A 22440-nucleotide genomic window follows, 5' to 3' on the forward strand; every position below is an offset into this window, starting at 1 on the left:
ATTCTGGAGTGGAATCTTTTCTATTCTGGAAGGCAAGTTAGCAAAAACCATAAAACTTTCATATGCATTTATCCAGAAACTACACTTCTAGAAATCTAAGGGGAAATCCTAAGGAGATTTGGGTGCAATTTTTGGTTTAAAGATGTTATTTTAGTATTAATTGAAAGCAAAAAAATAAGGGAAATAAGAACAGTCTAAATGTTTTGCAAAAATTAATAGATCTATAGACTGGGACATCAAGCAACTACTATAAGTCATATCTTTAATAATTTAATAGCATAGAAATTGCTCATGATATAATGTTAAGCAAATAATAAAACAAGAGACTTAAAATTATGTATTGTATATTTCACTGTTGTTATACACATACAAACACAGAAGACTTTAAGTAAATACACCAAAACATTAATGGTGATTAGTGTTAGTCGCTCAGTTGTGTCCGACGCTTTGAGACCCTATGGACTGTAGCCTGCCAGGCTCCTCTGTCCTTGGAACTCTCCAGGCAAGAATACTGGAGTAGGTAGCCATTCCCTTCTCCTGGGAATCTTCCCAACCCAGGGATCAAACCTGAGTTTCTCGCATTGCAGGCAGATTCTTTACTGTCTGAACCACCAAGGAGGTCCCTAATAGTGATTAGTTCTAGGAAATATTAAAAATGATCATCATTTTCTTTATTTGTATATTTTCTAAATTTTCTAGATTAAGTAATTATTTAGGATGAAATGCTCTTATTTCGCTCTGATGTGAGGACAAACTGGCTGGCAAATCAGCCGCCCCAGTGATTCATAGATTACAAAGTCTATGAGGGTAGTTGTCTGCTTAACATTATGTCCCCAACTGCTTAGAACAGTGGTAGATGGATAGACGGATGGATGCCAAGCGCATGGATGAAAGCTGGATGGATGTTTGGATGAATTTGGTTGTTCTGTGGGGCCAGGCAGCAGTTTCCTTCTTTAAGGCACAGTAGTGTTCTTGCCTGAAGAATCCCAGGGATGGCGGAGCCTGGTGGGCTGCTGTCTCTCGGGTTGCACAGAGTCAGACATGACTGAAGCAACTTAGCAGCAGCAGCAGCAGGATAATCAGAGATTAGAGGACCATTCTGCTGATTAAAGCACTGCTTCTTCCTATGTGTTGTTGTTATTGTTTAGTCAGCAAGTTGTATCCAGCTCTTTTGCAACCCCATGGACTGTAGCCCACCAGGCTTCTCTGTCCATGGCATTTCCCAGGCAAGAATACTGGAGTGGGTTACCATGTCCTACTCCAGGGGATCTTTCTGACTCAGAAATCAAACCTGCATCTCCTGCATCAACAGGTGGATTCTTTACCACTGAGCCACCAGGGAAGTGCCTACCTTTATATATCAGGTTATAAACTAAGGAGAGGATAATATTTGTAAGAGAAAGCCAGAAATAATCAGAAATCATTGAGGCTTATGTTAATACAGTATATAGGGTAATTACAATCATTATGTGTGTGAACAAATTGGTCCTCTACCAGGTTCCCTACCAGGTTTCATCCATATTATTCCATGAGTCCTGTCTGACATTTTCAGCCTTCCATGGCAATGATGAAACACATTAGCCAGTACCATACCACGAAGTGCTGGCAAGGTAGAGTATATGGGGCATTTAGTGCATTTAAAATTCATACCCATGGCTGATTCATGTCAATGTATGGCCAAAACCACTACAATATTGTATAGTAATTAGACTCCAATTAAAATAAATAAATTTAAGAAAAATGAAAAAAAAATAAAATTCATAACATAACTGTAAATGCATTTAGTGCACTTAAAATTCATATCAAAGTATACCATATCCTTTGAGGCTTCAGTTAAAATTTTGTGAAATGACTAGTTTGCTCAAGATCAATATATCTACCATTTTGAGCATGTACTTATGTATTAGTCGTCTTAACTATGCAAACTATTCATTTGCAGTCAGTTAAACCAGTTTTTTATATAGACTGTTAGTGTATGTTAATGCTTCTATTCTAGAACTAGCTTTCCCTTCAGGGTGCCCAAGAACATTTCACAGTCACACTGAGGAGTAACAAATTATATTTTCCTTAACAAACGTCTCACCTAATCATAAAGTGATATGGATGTTGCCACTGAATATTGGTGTTTACATCCTGCCTGTGAGCATTAGTGCAGGAAAACATCAAAGTTTTGTGGGAGACAAAGAATCACCTCTGATCTTCACTTCAATGACAGCCAAACAAAAAACCCTTCCCATCAACACCTTTGGGATTATCGTCAATTAAACTTTTTTCCCTCAACTTGTCTATACTAGTATGCAAGTTATAATGAGTGAAGCTTGTTAGGAAACCATCAGTTCAGTTCAGTTCAGTCACTCAGTCGTGTCCGACTCTTTGCGAACCCATGAATCTCAGCACGCCAGGCCTCCCTGTCCATCACCAACTCCCTGAGTTCACTCAGACTCACGTCCATCGAGTCAGTGATGCCATCCAGCCATCTCATCCTCTGTCGCCCCCTTCTCCTCCTGCCCCCAATCCCTCCCAGCATCAGAGTCATAAACGTCCCCTAAAATGGCAGTAAAATACTACAGCACACACACACAATTTTCCCTGATGTATTATAAGAGAATTTTAGTAAATGGGTCCTTGTTACCCTTGTCCCTGATTCTCTAACCCCAGTTTTTCAAAGGTGCCAATAAGGCCCCATCAAAAAGAGGGAAGAGTACTGATTCTAAGCACCCATATCTAAACTAACGTTTTCTATAATGTCTATGGAACTTTCCTTTCCTTCTGCAGAGCCCACATCTAACTGTTCCTCTTTATCTGACCACAGACTCAGCTTCATAAAGCCTTCTGTTGTGGATCTGGGACTTGTTCAAAATTCTCAATTCTCAAGTCAGAATGGCCATCACCAAAAAGTCTACAAACAAAAAATGCCGGAGAGGGTATGAAGAAAAGTGAAGCTGTTGTAGCCACGCGTTCTGAGAAACAAACTCACTCAGAAGGACAGTGCAGATAGTGGAGTGCAGCTTATTACACCGGCAGGCCCAAGGCAGAGTCTCCTCTTGGCCAAGGACCCCGACCAGTTTTCTGAAAACCTTATATACCCTAAGTGTACATGCCAAATTCCCTGAAACTAGTCTGAACAGAGGAAAAGAAAGATACAATCAAAGTTAACCTGTGATTCATATGCCTTAAGCCTACGTAGTTAACAGGGGACAATTATCAATAGGGCTGTGGTCATACTCCAATAAGCATAATAGAATTTATGATTCTATTCAGTTACACAGATAATTAAGATATTCTTTTAGGCAACAGAGAGTCTAGGTACGAGCCCTGGGGCTCTTCTGTCCAGGGGGCCTGGTTTTCCAGTTGGTATATCGTTTCCATAGATACTGGGCATATAGCTCAAAGTCCACAGTCCGGCCCAAGATGTCCTGCTTTCAAGATGGAGCCTGTTCTGTTTGTTTTCTCCTTCAAAGCCTCCAACACTATTGGTGGGAATATAAATTGGTACAGCAACTATGGAGAATAGTATGGAGATTCCTTAAGGAAACTAAAAATAGAGCTACCATATGATCCAACAGTCCTACTCCTGGGCATACATCTGGATAAAGACATGGTTCGAAAGGATACATGCACCCCAGTGTTCACTGTAGCATTGTCTACGATAGTCAAGACATGGAAGCAAACTCAATGTCCATTGACAGATGAATGGATAAAGAAGATGTGGTGTGTGTGTGTATATATATATATATACACACACTGGAATATTATCCACTAAAAAGAATGGAATAATACCATTTGCAGCAATATGCACGGGCCTGGAGATTATCATACTAAGTGAAATAAGTTAGAGAAAGACAAATATTATATGGTATCTCTTATAATAATGCAAATGGAGTTATTACCAAACAGAAACAGACTCATAGAGAATGAACTTATGGTCACCAGTGGGGAAGGGTTGGGAGGAGGGATAGATTGGGAGTTTGGGACTGACATGCACAAACTGCTATATTTATTAATAAAATAGACAACCAACAAACACCTATTATAAAAAAATTAAAAATTTAAAACAAAATCTCAATTCTACCTCCACCTAAGTCTCTTCTGGGACATGGCAACCTGAGGAAGGCGGTCTTGCACCTGGAACTCCTCTAGGTCTGGCTCAGTGCTTCATTTCTGTCTCCATAGTGCCTGGTGCTAACTCGACCACATCACTTACTGTCCAGTCACTACCCGTGAGAACTGGGAGAGCTAGCATTAGGTGCAGGTCGTCTTTGTATACCAGGCACGTAGCCCAGTGCTCAACACACTTGGTGCTCCATTAGTGTTACTCGGTTAAGTGCATTAATGAAATTGAGACCACTCCACCCATGAGGCTGAAAATGGGGTCTGGGAAAGGAGAGCAAGAACCCCTAAAGGTGTGTCATCTGGAGCAAGGACAGGCAATTGGAGTTTGTGATGTGGAAAGGTCCAGGGAGTCAGAGGAAGTACACTTGGTAAGTCGACAGGGGCTCATCAGGCACAGGCCGAGGGTGAGGTGGACATTGAATGACAGCTATTGCTGGGCACAGGCTAAAGCTTCAGGCCCCAAAAGGCTGATATTTTCCTTGTAATTAGTGTCCATGATAGATGCTTCCCATCTAAAAGTGTTTGTCTGGGATTCTATATTTCTGTATTATATATTTATGTAGATCTCTCTCTCTCTCTCTCTCTGTGTCTGTGTGTGTGTATGCTTAATCATGTCTGACTCTGTGACCCCATGGACTATAGCACGCCAGGTTCCTCTGTCCATGGGATTCTCCAGGCAAGAATACTGAAGTAGGTTGCCATGCCCTCTGCCAGAGGACCTTCCTGACCCAGGAATCGAATTTGTATCTCCTGCATTGCACATGGATTTTTTTATGGCTTGAACCACTGTTCTGGGGTGGGGAGTGAGATGGGGAGTCTGTATGCTAATTGGTAGTTGCCCCTTTGTGTGATAAATGTTTTTAAAACCTCCTCATTTCTGCATACCCATGACCTTTGTGATGGGATGCCCCAAAAGAAGCTTGGTAAGACCCCCAGGCTCGATCCAATAACCTGTAAGTAATTATGGAATTTGATTAAGGGCATTATGAAATATCTTAGAATGTTTTTTAAACATTTTCAATGAAAATGTTCTGAATTTAATAATTCATTCAGTCAGTAAATAAGATTGAGCTTCAAATATGTGTTAGCTGCTATGTTAGACCTAAGGAGATGGCCTTGTATAACCCACAGTCTTTGTTAAAATTAAAGTAGGAAAAGTAAATGTAAAAATGTTGCATTTTCCCCATTCCCTCTGCATTTCTACAGCCACCGCTGTGGAGAATATGAAGAAGGTGAACAGGAGTAAAAGACAGAATATCCATTATTTTCCATTTTATCTGGATCCCAAGATATATAAAAGGGTGATTTCTCCTCTGAGTTACTGAAATGAGTCTTGATTGAGGGGAATTCTATGAATATGCATGAACTGTCTTCATTATGCAAAATTCATCCCAGAGTCCAGATAATGAACATTAATAATAACATAGACAGAAGCATGAAGTAAATATGTTACATGGACTCAGTGGCAGTAAACAGAAATCACATCAACTCCTGCGGCTCAGCTGCTCTCAGGGCCCTGGAGGTGGGGAGAAGCTGCCCAACTCCTTCTCCAACTCATCCAGGAGAGAAGTCCCTCCTTCCCCAGGGGAAGAGGAAGGAAGCAGACAACCAAGCGTGTTATTTTACTCGAAATACTTCCACCTGGAACCTATAGATTAGGGAATTAAGCACTTTCCACTAACCAGCTCCATATTTTGGGAGTAGTTGATTTCATTCCTTGTGATTCTGACCTAAATTGTGTCTTTCAAAAACAAGTAAATCATAATGTGTATCTAACTCAATCACCGAAATAAGGACTGCATTCTCCCACGGTGATATAGACCAGTAACAGTTGCCTAGGATGAAAAAAGAATCTCCTGACTAGCTGGAGCTCTGCAAAAGCACCACGTTTGAGAATGTTTTCTTCCTTTGTGAACCATCAGTCCCAGGCCCACAGCATCAGTATCAGGATTGATAGATTTCAGTAGTCAACAATCATTCTAAATTAGCACATTATCACGAACTTCTCAACTGGCTTAACATGTAAACACACTAATACCACATCCTGACATGCCAACTTTTGGCATGATTTCTTCCAGCAAGCCAGCCTCATTCACCATGGCTTTACTAACATAAATATTTCAGACACTCTTACTAATCTTACTGAAAATCATAGTTTTTGAAAAACAGACTTCAATTTATAAGGCAACCCATATACTTCCTTCCTACTGTTTTGATTATCACTTGAAAGATTTATCTTATTCTCCTTTTGTTTAAATTTGGAAACTGGAATTTTTAAAAACAACCGATAAAGTACATGTTCCAGACTTTAAAGTTTTAGCCTAATATTGACTCATTAAAAAAAAAAAAACTAGCAGATTTTCATTTTTCATGAATATTTGGCAATAAAAAGACATTTGCAGTTACAAAACAGGTCAAGGTCATTTGTGGCTCTCATTAATCCTGTGCCTCTGTAAAAAAGGCTAAAAGCATTGCCTACATTTTGCAGGTGGAAAAAAGTAACAGGTTCCATCTTGCTCTGGGTATAACAGCAAAGCCTGTGGTAGAACCAGAAATAGAAGCTGGAGGGATTTGTGTTTCTTTTCTGATGTAGAGCAAGACTCATCTGAAGCAGTCTCATTAAAATTGTGCCACAGAAGAAGCAGGATCTAGCTCTTCACCCCATTATATTTAATGGAATTAAATAGTCCATTTAGACTGTACTTTCAATTGGATACCTTATGCTAATTAGTTTAGCTGACCAACCAAATATAATTTATATAGTACTTTTATAGAGTACACTGGATGTTAAGCATAATGGATAGAAACTAAAAATACATAATTCACAACCTGAAAGTTGAGAGTTATGTTTTTAGGGTTTTTTAAGGCAATGGCACCCCACTCTGGTACTCTTGCCTGGAAAATCCCATGGGCAGAGGAGCCTGGTAGGCTTCAGTCCTTGGGGGTCGCTAAGAGTCGGACACAACTGAGAGACTTCACTTTCACTTTTCACTTTCATGCATTGGAGAAGGAAATGGCAACCCACTCCAGTGTTCTTGCCTGGAGAATCCCAGGGACAGGGGAGCCTGGTGGGCTTGGGAGCCTGGTGGGCTTCTGTATATGGGGTCGTACAGAGTCGGACACAACTGAAGTGACTTAGCAGCAAAGATTTATTTATTTGTCTTTGGCTGCACTGGCTCTTCATTGCTGCACACAGGCTTTCGCTAGTTGCGGTGAGAGGGGCTACTTTTTACTGTGGGCTTCTCGTTGCAGTAGCTTCTCTTGTTGTGGAACACAGGCTGTAGGGTGCTTGGGCTTTAGTAGTTACAGCACTTGGGCCCAGTAGTTGTGGTGCATGGGCTTAGTTACTCCAATGCCTGTTAAATCTTCCCAGACCAGGGATCGAACCCACGTCCCCTGCATTAGCAGGTGGACTCGAAACCACTGAACTACCAGGGAAGTCCAGGAGTTGCATTTTATTTGGTGGAAATTTTTAGGACTTCAAGCCTAGAAGGCAGCATCTCAAGTAACCCTGAGAGAACTGAATGGGGAGCCAGGATATTACATAAAGTTTTCCAACAGAAGGGCAGGTAGTCTGAATGTCAAGAGATTATTGTTATTTAAGGAAAATCAGATTTGTCAAGGAATTTAACACTTTTCTATGAATGAGAAAGGGCTTCCCAGGTGTCACTAGTGGTAAAGAACCCACCTGACAATGCAGGAGACATAAGAGAAGGGGGTTTGATTGGGTTGGGAAGATCCCCCGGAGGAGAGCATGGCAACCCACTTCAGTATTCTTGCCTAGAGAGGCCCATAGACAGAGGAGCCTGGCGGGCTACAGTCCATAGGATCACAAAGAGTTGGACACAACTGTAGTGACTTAGCATGCATGCATGCATGTATGGGAAAATGCAGGAGTCTGGGCTCATTGAAGTCATTCCTTTGATATGCACCGCAGCTAGCAGGGCCAGTATCCTGTGTCTTCACACCTTGAATTTCCTCAGGGCTCACTGTAGGGAGTGGCTACAGTCTGAGACCTGCTAGATGGTAGTTCCTCTTTTCCTTCCTAAGTTCCCTCAGGGCTCACTAGCTCTCTGTCATCAGTAGCTGCAATGGCTGGTGACCATGACATCCTTTGTTTATTGACATGGCAGGAAATATTCCATTTCTCATGAATAACATGTAATCAAATTAAAGAGTGCTCTTTTTTTTTTTTTTTTTTAAAGAAAAAGCAGTCTTTGGGAATACCCTGGTGGTCCAGCAGTCAGGACTCTGTGCTGTCAGTGCCAAGGGCCTGGGTTCAATCCCTGTTTGGGGAACTAAGATCCCACAAGCTGTGTTGTATGGCCAAAAATAGAAAGAAAAGGCAATATTTAAAATCCAATATAATCAAATGCTATATGATGTAGCTCAGTTGGTAAAAAATCTGCCTGCAATGCAGGAGACTCCAGTTTGATTCCTGGGTCGGGAAGATCCCCTGGAGAAGGAAAGGGCAACCCACTCCAGTATTCTTGCCTGGGAAATCCCATGGACAGAGGAATCTTGCAGGCTACAGTTGATGGGGTCTCAAGAGTTGGACGTGACTTAGCAAATAAACCACCACTACCGCCAGTGCTGTTTAGGTTCAGCTGATCAGCGTGCCACTTCTAACATGGCCATCAACATACTTCTGGGTCTTTTCAGTGTTCTAATTTAAATTCCACAATAATTTTTAGAGAAATGCACCTTCAAAGCTACAGAAATTGAGAATTCCATGCTGCCATCCTGTGCCTACCAGCTGGCCGTTGCAGCTATGATTTCAGTTTTCTTCCCTAAGTTTGTGTTTGTGTACACATTTCACAAAGGAACTTGACCCACTAGATGCTACACTGGACGTGCTTATAATTCCTTATATGTTTGAAGTAAAGAGAAGTGAAAGTTGCTCAATTATGTCCAACTTTGCGACCGCGTAGACTGTAGCCTGCCAGGCTCCTCTGTCCATGGAATTCTCCAAGCAAAAATACTGGAGCGAGTACCCATTCCCTTCTCCAGGGGATCTTCCTAACCCAGGGATCAAACCCAGGTCTCCTGCATTGCAGGCGGATTCTTTACCAGCTGAGCCACAAGGGAAGCCCTCCAATTTTTTTTATGGTCAAAGGGCATGTGAGATCTTAGTGTCCTGACCAGGGATTGAACTTGCATCCCCTGCATTGGAAGCACAGTCTTAACCACTGGACTGCCAAGAAGTCCCTTTATATGTTGCCAGAAGGAAATGGCAACCCACTCTGGTGTTCTTGCCTGGAGAATCCCAGGGACGGGGGAGTCTGGTGGGCTGCCGTCTATGGGGTCACACAGAGTCAGACACAACTGAAGCGACTTAGCAGCAGCAGCAGCAATCTGTTAAAGTGACAAGGGAACAGCTCTCACAAAATATTAGAAATATGTGGATCCTCTGGTACAAAATGAGAAATTTTATACCCAGTAAATAGCTGAAAGGAGTACATAAGATAATATGTGTAGAACACTTAAAGGAATGTTAATGGCGAGTCCATGTGCTCAACATACAAGTGAGGCCAAACAAACTGAAACGTCAGAATTTGGAAAAGAGAAAAGGTTTGTTGCAAAGCCAAGTAAGGAAACAAGCCAGCTCATACCCTGAAAAGCCTCCAGCTCGCCAAAGGGTTTTGGCAAAGTATTTTTTTTTAATTTAAATTTATTTATCTTAATTGGAGGCTAATTACTTTACAATATTGTATTGGTTTTGCCATACATCAACATGAATCTGCCACAGGTGTACACGTGTTCCCCATCCCGAACCCCCCTCCCACCTCCCTTCCCGTACCATCCCTCTGGGTCATCCCAGTGCACCAGCCCCAAGCATCCTGTATCCTGCATCGAACCTGGACTGGCAATTTGTTTCTTATATGATATCATACATGTTTCAATGCCATTTTCCCAAATCATCCCACCCTCTCCCTCTCCCACAGATTCCAAAAGACTGTTCTATACACTGTGTCTCTTTTGCTGTCTCGCATACAGGGTTATCATTACCATCTTTATAAATTCCATATATATGCGTTAGTATACTGTATTGGCAAATAAGGCAATGGCACCCCACTCCAGTACTCTTGCTTGGAAAATCCCATGGATGGAGGAGCCTGGTAAGCTTCAGTCCATGGGGTCGCTGAGAGTCGGACAAGCCTGAGCGACTTCACTTTCACTTTTCACTTTCATGCATTGGAGAAGGAAATGGCAACCCACTCCAGCGTTCTTGCCTGGAGAATCTCAGGGACGGGGGAGCCTGATGGGCTGCCGTCTATGGGGTCGCACAGAGTTGGACATGACTGAAGTGACTTAGCAGCAGCAGCAGCATACTATATTGGTGTTTTTCTTTCTGGTTTACTTCACTCTGTATAATAGGCTCCAGTTTCATCCATCGCATTAGAACTGATTCAATTGTATTCTTTTTAATGGCTGAGTAATACTCCATTGTGTATATGTACCATTTTTAAAGGGCAGGTGGAGGGGAGGGGCATCAGAGGTCAGCAGTGTACCTGACCAGTTTTTTGCACAATTCTCTGACTGGCTGATGGTGAGGAAGAAGGGTGGTATCACAGGGGTTAACTTTATCAGTGCTTAGGCTCCAGACAACATGCTTATGCTCATCAAGAGGTTCCTTCACTTGGTAAGGGTGGGGGGCAATGGCATTTCATATCTACAAAACGACTCAGGAAATGTGCATCAAATACTATTATCTATTAATAGGTACTTTAGAGAGGAGCTGAAGCAGAGGGTTTGGGGTAAGGCGTGTCCCAGGAAGGCCCCATAGGGGCGTGCTCGATTACAGAAGCATGTGGTAAGTGTGCAGTAAAGGCTAGCACTTATTATCTTTGACATGCTGGCCTGAACACATGCCAGGCTTGCAAACAAATTTGTACTAACATGCATATATACAACACATTATAATCCCCACCCCTAACCTCACCCCAGCCCCCACCCCCACAGCCCAGTTTACATCATGCCTTATCCTGCAGCTCCATCCTCATCCTTTGGTTTTCAGTGCAGAAGTCACAACAGCCTTCCTCCATCTCCATGAATGCACTGAGCTCCTTTCTGGAGTTCACACTCCACGTGTACATGCTCTTCCCTCTTCATAGAAGCCCCTGTACTTGGCCTCATAAACTCATCATCAATTTTCTGCTTAAAAATCCCTTCCTCAGCCTCACAGCTGAGTCTCTGACCTCCAATGTGATTCTTGTATTAATGTGTTTTACTCACTAGACTAAAAGTTCCACACGGCAAGGTCCGTGTTTTGTTCCATTTTTTTCTTCGGTCTGTTTATCTCCAGGTCTAGCACAGGACTTGGCATATGGTAGTTCTCAATACAAATGGGTTCTATAAATGAATAAACACATCCCAACATGAGGCAATTGCTTCCAAAGACTGAACATTTGTTTGTCTCTTTCCACTTTATTTCACCACCACTGTTCTTCTCATCCCCAACTTTACTCAATTATACTGTAAAAACAGACGTATTTTAGAAGGTAGAAATAGCTTGGGGAAAACAAAATGTAATTTAATTTAAAAGGGAGAGGGAGGAAAGGAGACATCAATGAAATAAAGATAGTTACAAATGAGGTGGTCCATCAGCGTAAGCAAAGGGCAGTTTGAATAGTGGTTACACTCATTTCTGGAGCCAGACTGAAGAGCAAAAAGAGCAGGCACTGAAGAGGCAAGAGACAAAAAATAAATAGCCTGGGGAGGGCTGAAGAGACTAATGGGACTGGAGCCCAGCCTGGAACAGTGGGATTGCTGCTGCTCTTTGGAAGGGTTCCCCTGAGCTATTGGAACACTGGAAAGGATAACACTGCAGGCCTATTCAGGGCTGGGAGAGGAGGACTAGGAATATGAAAGGTTTGAAGACCACTATCCCAGCCCCATGACAGTTAGCCTTCTTCCTGAGCATCCTTTAACTAGTGACTGCCCCCAGGACTGTGGACCACGTGTCCCAAAACTCAGGGCCATTGTTATTGTCCATCTCAGTCTCCTCTGTGTGATCAAATACAGATCCAAATAGGACCTTACTTGGGTGTGCAGGGCGCCACCCAGCTATCACTCCTGGTAAAAACCTTCTATCACATTTAATCATTTCTGCAGTGAAATATGTTTTTCTGCTTTCCTTAAAGCAGCGCAGTAACACCAATCATGATGAGTTTTGCTTCTTTGTTTCTCACTGTCAGAAGAGGCATTTGTTCACAGAAAATACTATTTTCTATCTTTAGTCTTCCAAGTAGTAATAAATACTTAGTTTTTTCTTCTTATTATTAAGACATTATATATTTACATCTTGATTTTTTTGTTGTTGTTCTCCACTAGAATGTCAAAGGCTTCTGTTTTGTCCTTTGAAGGATTAGAAGGGTGCATGACACATAGGAGACATGCAAAATAAATGGAAACAGAGCAAAGGAGCAAGCAACTCAGGATTCTAGGGGGTTGTGTAACCGGAAGCCCTGGACCAGGTGCAGACCTGAAGAGAGGATAAAGGTGAAGGCCTTGTTAGGAGAGTTCTTGTAGAGGGACCATTGGTGGGAAAAATCAGATCCATGAGGACCCAGGCCTAGGAAGGCACCAGATAAACCCAGCTCCTATTTGCAGGCTCCTTAAGCCATAAGGAAGAGTCATTCCACCCACTTTATGACCATCTAGATGGTTTCTAAACCACAAGAAAAACTTTAGTGCATCCTTTCGCAAACCGTATGTGTTCTTTTCTATGATGGCTCTTGTAATAAAATTTTCAAGGAAGCTGACTATCCCACAGAAAACACTTGCTGCATGCTGCCTACTAGAAAGGGCTTCCCAAGTGGCTCAGTGTAAAGAGTCCACTGCCAATGCAGGAGACTCAGGAGATGCAGGTTCAATCCCTGAGTCAGGAATATCCCCTGGGGAAGGAAATGGCAACCCACTTCAGTGTTCTTGCCTGGGAAATCCCATGGACAGAGGAGCCTGCAGGGCTATAGTCCATGGGGTTGCAAAGAGTCAGACACAACTGAGCGACTAAGCGTGCATGCCCACTAGAAACTCTGCCCAAGCAGCAAAACTCCTAACTCTTTCGAGGGCTGATACATTGGCAGAAGGGGAAGCTACAACCCTTTACAGAACTAGTTGAGCCTCTGGAGTCTGTCATGCTGTGAGCATACTTTGGCAGCGCCGTAGTTTCTTGACCTCTGCAGGTACTTTCTGCACATTGTATCCCAGTGCGCCACCTATAATAATCTTACCAAGTTTCCAGAGGTAACTAGTGTACCCCAGGGAGACCTCCAAGACCCCAGACTGTCCTTTATGGCACTCCAGGTGGACTTTATCAATTTACCCTCAGCCTTTGACTCTTTTTCACTGTTTGGCTATTGTCTGTACGTTTAGTGGATGGTCTGTGCTATCCAGTTAGACATACTGATGTCACAGTGATTGTGACCAACAACTCCAACTATTTCTTGTTTTGGCACTCCTTTTTGAACTGAATCTGACCAAGGAACTCTCTCTTTTTTTATAATATTTAAATTTTTCATACAATTAATAAAGCTTACACTCCATATACAGTTACTACAAAATATTAGCTGCATTCCCCGTGTGGTACAGTACATCATTGTAGCCTATTGTACACCCAATAGTTTGTCCCTTCCACTCCTCCACCTCTATATTGCCTCTCCCCACCCTTGCATTGGTAACCAGTAGCTTGTCCAAGGAACTCACTTTACAGCAAAAGCAAATCACTTGCTCACAAAGACCTGTGAGAGGATATTCATTAAAATTTCATATTCTCTACCATCCCTGATCCTCAAGGGAAGGAAGACATCAAAGTGTAGACATAAAAAAGAATGTTAAGGGGAAAAAGATTTATCTAGAAATTAGTCTTACATGGAAAAGGTCAGTTTTCATTCCAATTCCAAAGAAAGGCAATGCTGAAGAATTTTCAAACTACCACACTATTGCACTCATCTCACATGCTAGCAAAGTAATGCTCAAAATTCTCCAAGCCAGGCTACAACAGTACATGAATTGTGAACTTCTAGATGTTCAAGCTGGATTTAGAAAAGGCAGAGGAACCAGAGATCAACTTGCCAACATCCACTGGATCATTGAAAAAGGAAGAGAGTTCCAGAAAAACATCTACTTTTGCTTTATTGACTACACCAAAGTCTTTGACTGTGTGGATCACAACAAACTGTGGAAAATTCTTCAAGAGATGGGGATACCAGACTATCTGACCTGCCTCTTGAGAAATCTGTATGCAGGTCAAGAAGCAATAGTTAGAACCAGACATGGAACAACAGACTGTTTCCAGACTGGGAAAGGAGTACGTCAAGGCTGTATATTCTCACCTTGCTTATTTAACTTCTAGGCAGAGTACATCATGCGAAATGCTAGGCTGGATGAGCACAAGTTGGAATCAAGATTGCAGGGAGAAATATCAATAACCTCAGACATGCAGATGACACCACCATTATGGCAGAAAGCTAAGAGGAACTAAAGAGCCTCTTGATGAAAGTGAAAGAGGAGAGTGAAAAAGTTGGCTTAAAGATCAACATTCAGGAAACTAAGATCGTGGCACCCGGTCCCATTACTTCATTGCAAACTGATGGAGAAACAGTAGAAACAGTGAGAGACTTTATTTTGGCGGGTTCTAAAATCACTGCAGATGGTGACTGCAGCCATGAAATTAAAAGACACTTGCTCTTTGGAGAAAAAGTTATGACCAACCTAGACAGCATATTAAAAAGCAGAGACATTACTTTGCCAACAAAGGTCTGTCTAATCAAAGCTATGGTTTTTCCAGTAGTCATGTATGGATGTGAGAGTTGGACTATAAAGAAAGCTGAGCACTGAAGAATTGATGCTTTTGAACAGTGGTATTGAAGGATACTCTTGAGAGTCCCTTGGACTGCAAGGAGATCCAACCAGTCAATCCTAAAGGAAATCAGTCCTGACTATTCATTGGAAGGACTGATGCTGAAGCTGAAACTCCAATACTTTGGTTACCTGATGCGAAGAACCAACTCATTGGAAAAGACCCTCATGCTGGGAAAGATTGAAGGCAGGAGCAGAAGGGTATTACAGAGGATGAGATGGTTGGATGGCATCACTGACACAATGGACATGAGTTTGAGCAAGTTCTGGGAGTCGGTGATGGACAAGGAAGCCTGGCATACTGCAGTCCAAGGGGTGGCAAAGAGTCGGACACGACTGAGGGACTGAACTGAACTGAACTGAGACTTACATGGATAGAAGTATTAGCCCTGGCCCTTATGCAGATCCAGATGACTGAAAATGAACCTCTTTTGAACCTCTTTGGAAACCTTCCATTCCTGGATTGGGCTAGCATCTTGGGGCTTTGAGTGAACAGTTTCAGTATTCTGACTAGTTCGATACTTGGTGTATATCATCAAGTGAAAAAAAGCAAGGTCTTCACTGACAGGCCATGCTTTCCCTTTCTTCCAGGAGGTGAGTATATATCAACATTTTTAGAAGAAAACATACACCATCAACCTGCCAGGGTAGGCCTTAGGAAGTACGGCTATCTGCACTGTCATCAGAATAAAAGTCCTCCTGGATTTACATGAAATAGCAAGCTGCATCCAGACATCACCCTCCCGAACGATTAGAAGGCCATTCCTATGAGCGACCTCAAACTGAGGATTTCCAGAGCTCTCTAGAGTTCCAGAAGCAGACAACACCACAAATAGATGGCTCTTCCCAAGATCTCAGATCAAGAATTTCTCCATTTATCTTCCCTTGAAACCTCTCCTCTGCCTGACCTGCAAAATTCTCTGACCTACAAATTTAAAACAAAACCCTTCCTCTTTCAGTTAGTGAAAGATTAACTGGAGGTTGCTTGTCTTAACTTATCCCCGCTCTATTCCTTTACTGTGCGCTCCCTTTGAGGCTATGTCTTGCTTCAACTAACTCTTACTGCTTTTTCAACAATTTTAACATGGCCCCAACACCCACTCACACTAATCTTCCAGACCCTAGCTACCTTATGGAGAAGACAATGGCACCCCACTCCAGTACTCTTGCCTGGAAAATCCCATGGATGGAAGAGCCTGGTAGGCTGCAGTCCATGGGGTCACTAAGAGTCGGACACAACCGAGTGACTTCACTTTCACTTTTCACTTTCATGCATTGGAGAAGGAAATGGCAACCCACTCCAGTGTTCTTGCCTGGAGAATCCCAGGAACGAGGGAGCCTGGTGGGCTGCCATCTATGGGGTCGCACAGAGTCGGACACGACTGAAGCAACTTAGCAGCAGCAGCAGCAGCCACCTTAACTAATCAGTGTAATTGCTGGTTATGTCAACATCTAAATACTGCCCAAGAACCTGAATTAGGTTTCGTTCCTGCCAGTGCAAACATCTGGTGGACCCATTCTGGACAGTGGATGTATGGAAGACACCCTACTTCCTCCTATGGCAGGGCACTTGGGGATCCCCCATGGAAACTCAGGGTCTGTCCTTCACTCAGGTGAGGCTATTGGAGGGAAAAATTTCTCTTTGCATTGAAAATAAAAATGTCCCTGGACTCTTCTTAGGTGACATACCAAAGCAGTAGTGTAATCAAGTACTAAGGTTGCATTCCACGGATGGATGGCACCTCAAACCCTCCATAGGTGTTACAAATGAGTTCAAGACTGGTTATAATGATACAAATGTTTGCCTAGTCAACTGGGAAGTATTCCTGGTCTGCAGCCCACACAAATGGGACCTGGAACAGCTCAGCTGTTTCCCTGGTTGATCTGCCCCATGCCCCAGGCTACAAAGGGGCCAACCAGAATTCTGGAATGATCTGGGCAGGTAATGACACCTATCTCTACAGCTGCCGAAACTGGACTGAAGGTCTTCACCACCATGTTTCACAATCCATTCTGCTCTGACAACCTCACAGAGGCATGTGGGGAAATGGAGATGTACAGATGCCACGATAACTAATGACGGAGGCCACTGTGGACACCAGGCTCCAACCTGGTGGGTCACAGGTTCCACTCTGACCTTGTCTGTGAACACCTCTGGTCTGTTTATTTTAGGTGGCCATAAAGTATATAAAGGGTTCCCATATAAATGGTCAGGGCGACGTGGTCTTGGCTACTTGGGACCTTCCTCACTAGGTGCATGCGTGTGTGCCAAGTCACTTCAGTTGTGTCCAACTCCATGACCCTATGAACCCACCAGGCTCCTCTGTCCATGGGTATTTCCAGGCAAGAATACTGGAGTGGGTTGCCATGGCCTCCTCCAGGGGATCTTCCCAACTTGGGATCGAACCGGCATCTCTTAGGTCTCCAGCACCAGCAGGATGGGTCCTTTACCATTGGCATCACCTGGGAAGCCCCCCTCACTAGGCATCCCACTTTAAATGCTAACCAGATACAAGCCCGGGCTCCTTCAGGCATAAAGTAGCACCACATAGATGCATCCAACCAGACATCGTAGGCAAGTACTCATGTATCACAATACTGATTCAGTAAGGATGCTTTTTCAAGTTTGAGAACTTCTGATCCAGAAGAAGCAATTCCGAACACTTCCAGAGTCATGGAACCAGGATTCACTGCCTCCCCACACACTTTGCAAGTATGTCTACCGGGGGTTGGCAGCTTTGCCTCTGTGCTCCAAAATCACCATCTCTTGGCCCCGTGGACTGCCCGACAAGGGTCACAGTATACCATCATTGGCAGGCAGTGCTGCTTGTATGGAAGCAGGTCAGAAGAAATACAGAAGGATATGAGCCAGCTACTAAACCAGGCTGACATCCTACAGAAGATGAGGGAAGCACGGATTAATTGGACTGACCTGTTCTCAAGGATAAGAGACTGGTTCAGTGAAAGATGGGGCTACATGTTGGGATTTGCTGTTTTAGGCATATTCATCCTTGTATCTGTGCTTTTGTTTGCAGGTCTCTTACCTCCCGGCTCTCCACAGCAATCTCCACAGCTCCTTGCCAGTGAAACTTCATGACAACTTATAACAGGGAAATGAAGGGGCTAACCCCACCAAAATGGCATGATGACTATTTTAAACTGAGAACATCTGAACAAACAGCAGCTGAAGGGGGTAAAAAAAAAACATCAACAAAACTTCCCTTTGATATGTATAGCAAGTCTTTCTAAGAATTCAGCTGCTATAACCCAGGTGGCACTAATGGTATAGAATCTGCCTGCCCATGCAAGAGATACAAGAGATGTGGGTTTGATCCCTGGGTCAGGAAAATCACCTGGAGAAGGAAATGGCAACCCATTCCAGTATTCTAGCCTGGAAAATCCCACTGAGCCTGGTGGGCTACAGTCTATGAGGGTGCAGAGTCGGCCACGACTGAGCGCACATACACTTAACCCCTCTCCCAGAGAGCTTTCTCTAAGGGAGGAGCCTGACTCCACAGCAGGACATCTAGGTTACTTCCATGTCCTAGCCATTGTAAACAGTGCTGCGATGAACACTGGGGTACATGTGTTTCTTTCAGTTCTGGTTTCCTTGTTGTGTATGCCCAGCAATAGGATTGCTCAGTTGTATGGCAATTCTATTTCCAGTTTTTTAAGGAATCTCCACACTGTTCTCCATAGTGGCTATACTAGTTTGCATTCCCACCAACAGTATAAGAGGCTTCCCTTTTCTCCACACCCTCTCCAGCATCTATTGTTTGTAGACTTTTAATGGCAAGCATTCTGACCAGTATGAGATGGTACCTCATTGTGGTCAAGGGTCACTTTTAAAGAGGTTTGAGATAGATTCAGTCAGTTCAGTCACTCAGTCGTGTCCAACTCTTTGCAACCACATGGACTGCAGCACACCGGGCTTTCCTGTCCATCACCAACTCCCAGAGCTTGCTCAAACTCATTTCCATAGAATCAGTGATGCCATCAGTGATGAGACAGACTAGATTTACTAATTTGTATACCAATTGTCTATTCCCTGGTAGAATGTAAGCTTCACAAGGACAGGCATGTCTTTTAAAACATGATGAAGAGGGTTTTTGATGATGATGAACATTAAGTAATGCATGTAAACCTGACCTTAGGCATTGCTTAACTAAATGTACGTGAACTCAGTTGGACTTCCCTGGTGTCTTAGTGATAAAGAACTTGCCTGCCAATATAGGAGACTCAGGAGACATGATTTCAATCCCTGGGTTGGGAAGATATCCTGGAGAAGGAAATGGCAACCTACTCCGGTATTCTTGTCTGGGAAATCCCATGCACAGAGGAGCCTGGCAGGCTACAGTCCATGGGATCACGAAAGAGTCTGACACAAGTTAGCAACTCAACAGCAACAGCCAATATGATCAGCAGGTTTGAAATTCAGCGTTGGCTATTGTCAGATGCAAATTTCTAAAAACTTATGAATAAAGTTGATTATACCATTTTAGAGTTCTGATCATGGCTCACTTTGGTTCCCTTTTCAAATATTCAGGTATGTTAGAAACCTCACATGAATATGCAGATGTGTTTATTCAGCCCTTATTTCACTGTGTGCGCTGTCTGTTCAGTCATATTTGACTCTTTGTGACCCCATGGGCTGTAGCTCACCAGGCTCCTCTGTCCAAGGAATTTTCCAGACAAGAATACTAGAGTGGGTTGCTAGGAGATCTTCCCGACCTAGGGGTTGAACCCACATCTCTTATGTCTCCTGTATTGGCATGCAGATTCTTTAAAACTGCACCACAACTATTCAGCCTTTATTTCACACTGTTGAGTTCTAACAAAGTTAGGAACAGTTGTGAAATAAGAGTGCAGTGATTGGAATGTTAGAAAATGTCTGTTGGAAGGATAAGGTCTTTTTTTTTTTGAAGGATAAAGTCTTATTCTGTCAACTGGTATGAGTGATTTCAAGGTGTGTTTAGCAACATAATACTAGGTTAAAGAATATGAATCTTTTATGCTTCTTTATGTAAAAATAGTTTCAAAATTATTAATAATGAACACATGTTTTTTGATATTTCCATCTTAAATTATTTGTGGGACAGAATCCCTCTTTCCATCATTTTGTAACAGATGGAGCACAAGATACATTGATTGGCAAAAGAATTTATCTATTAGCCAACTCAAAAGGCTTCTCAGATGTTTTAGCAATTAATTGAATTATTTATCAACATTTACCAAGACTCAGTGAAAGATGCCAGAAAATAAGGGCCGCTGTAATCAATTCTGTTAGAGTTAAGAGTGATATTTGTTACAATGATAAAGGATTTGAACACCTGAACTCAGAATTAAGACAGCTCTCTAAAAGGCATTGTTTTTAAGTGCTTTGTTCACAAATTGATACCATTTTAGAAATTTTAGTTTAATGAATGAAACCACCAAAATTGAACTGTTGTTATGCAAATACCCTGTTTCTTATTAAAGTGTAACTCACAAAATTTTGCTATTCTACAGTGGATCTTGCCTATTTCAGTTATTGCTGTGGTGATTTACTACTTCTCTATTTATTAATGGAAATTCTACTGTAAGAAAGATTTGTCATCTCAGTCATTTTTATCAGTATGGACTTATGGATATATACATTATTCTTTGGTTGTAATCCAAGTCTACTGTTTCTACTATTGTTCAGACTGTCCCAGCTTTGGCCTCAGAACTCTGAAGCTGGCTTCTACGTCCTTTTGACACACTCCCATCCGTCTTTGGTTTTGAACACTTCCTTACTCTTTTTGTATTGCTTCAGCCTCATCTTGTAGTTTTCCTGTGCAATCCTAGGACCTGTCATTTTTCTAAGTAACCATGACTCCTTTTACTGATAATGTTATTTAGAAACCAAGATCTAGGCACACACTGTGCTCATTGTTACTGTTACGAGGGTGTCAGTGCCTAGGTCCCCTTGGTGGACAAAGCTAGGAAATACATCTGTATATTAACCCATGGAGACACAGGCTCCTACAGTTCTGTATCCAGACATAATAAATAAAAGAGTTCATAGTGATGTCTGCCACCCTCAGCACCACAGGGTGCATTCTAACCCAACCGCCTCCCTTACTTATTCGTGACTTCTGTCTCTAATAATGGGAAGTCTGTTGTCATTTGTTAAACTTATTTGTTAAACTCTATCCTGTGTGTAAATTTGTTGCATAAAATTACAGAATTGCTGACCTGTACCGCTACCAGTCTCAGGTTTCCCAGTTAGAATACAGCCTTGGTCTGTCTTGAGCTTTACAAGTACTTTACAAGTACTGTTGTAATCCAATCAAAGTACTGTTTTCAAAAGTTAAGTCTGCTCCCAGATATTTTTTTTGTCAGAAAGATACCTGTAAGGATTGGCATTTTAAAATTTTTAATTCATGTTTCAGTGATCTTTTCAGGAAAAAATATATATGTGTTTTTCTGAAACAACAAAATACTATCATGTGTGTATATGATATAAAACTATTTAAAAATTGATCCATCATTGGAATCTAGATTATCTAGGTAAAAATGAAATTGAGCAAGAAAACCACTTAAAGGAAATGGCATGTATTCCTCACTCAATTCTAATGTTGCATAGATGATCTACTGGAAAAAACACTTTGTATTCTAATGGTTATATTGGGACTTTACAGAAGATAAAGTATTTAAAGATAGCTATCAATAAATAGTATGACTGCAAAGGAATATTTCAGGGGGAACCTCTGTACCTGAGCATTGCTGTGATTTAATGTACCTGTTGAGAAACCTATATACAGGTCAGGAAGCAACAGTTAGAACTGGACATGGAACAACAGACTGGTTCCAAATAGGAAAAGGAGTATGTCAAGGCTGTATATTGTCACCCTGCTTATTTAACTTATATGCAGAGTACATCATGAGAAATGCTGGGCTGGAAGAAGTACAAGCTGGAATCAAGATTGCTGGGAGAAATATCGATAACCTCAGATATGCAGATGACACCACCCTTATGGCAGAAAGTGAAGACGAACTAAAAAGCCTCTTGATGAAAGTGAAAGAGGAGAGTGAAAAGGTTGGCTTAAAGCTCAACATTCAGAAAACGAAGATCATGGCATCTGGTCCCATCACTTCATGGGAAATAGATGGGGAAAGAGTGGAAACAGTGTCAGACTTTATTTTTCTGGGCTCCAAAATCACTGCAGATGGTGACTGCAGCCATGAAATTAAAAGACGCTTACTCCTTAGAAGGAAAGTTATGACCAATCTAGATAGCATATTAAAAAGCAGAGACATGGGGGAAGGCGCCAAGATGGCGGAGGAGTAGGACGGGGAAAACACTTTCTCCCCCACAAATTCATCAAAAGAGCATTTAAACGTCGAGTAAATTCCACAAAACAACTTCTGAATGCCGGCAGAGGACATCAGGCACCCAGAAAAGCAACCCAACTCCTCGAAAGGAGGTAGGAAAAAATATTA

General features: G+C 42.3%; 1 long non-coding RNA gene across 2 annotated transcripts in view; it reads left to right on the plus strand.

Moving 5' to 3' along the window:
* Positions 1-18417, plus strand: part of LOC147370683 (uncharacterized) — a 40348-nt gene extending 21931 nt beyond the window's left edge. Inside the window, exon 3 of one of the 2 annotated variants that reach the window (XR_015165418.1) lies at positions 4756-6533. This is a non-coding gene — a long non-coding RNA (uncharacterized LOC147370683). Of the gene's footprint in view, positions 1-4755; positions 6534-18011 lie in introns of those variants that run through there. The other variant, XR_015165417.1, reaches the window with a different exon arrangement.
* Positions 18418-22440: the final 4023 nt, after the last annotated feature.

This window comes from Bos grunniens, chromosome 6, assembly GCF_055505025.1.
Source record: "Bos grunniens cultivar Pamir isolate PY7600 chromosome 6, Bosgru_T2T1.0, whole genome shotgun sequence".
In the NCBI taxonomy this organism is placed as follows: domain Eukaryota; kingdom Metazoa; phylum Chordata; class Mammalia; order Artiodactyla; family Bovidae; genus Bos; species Bos grunniens.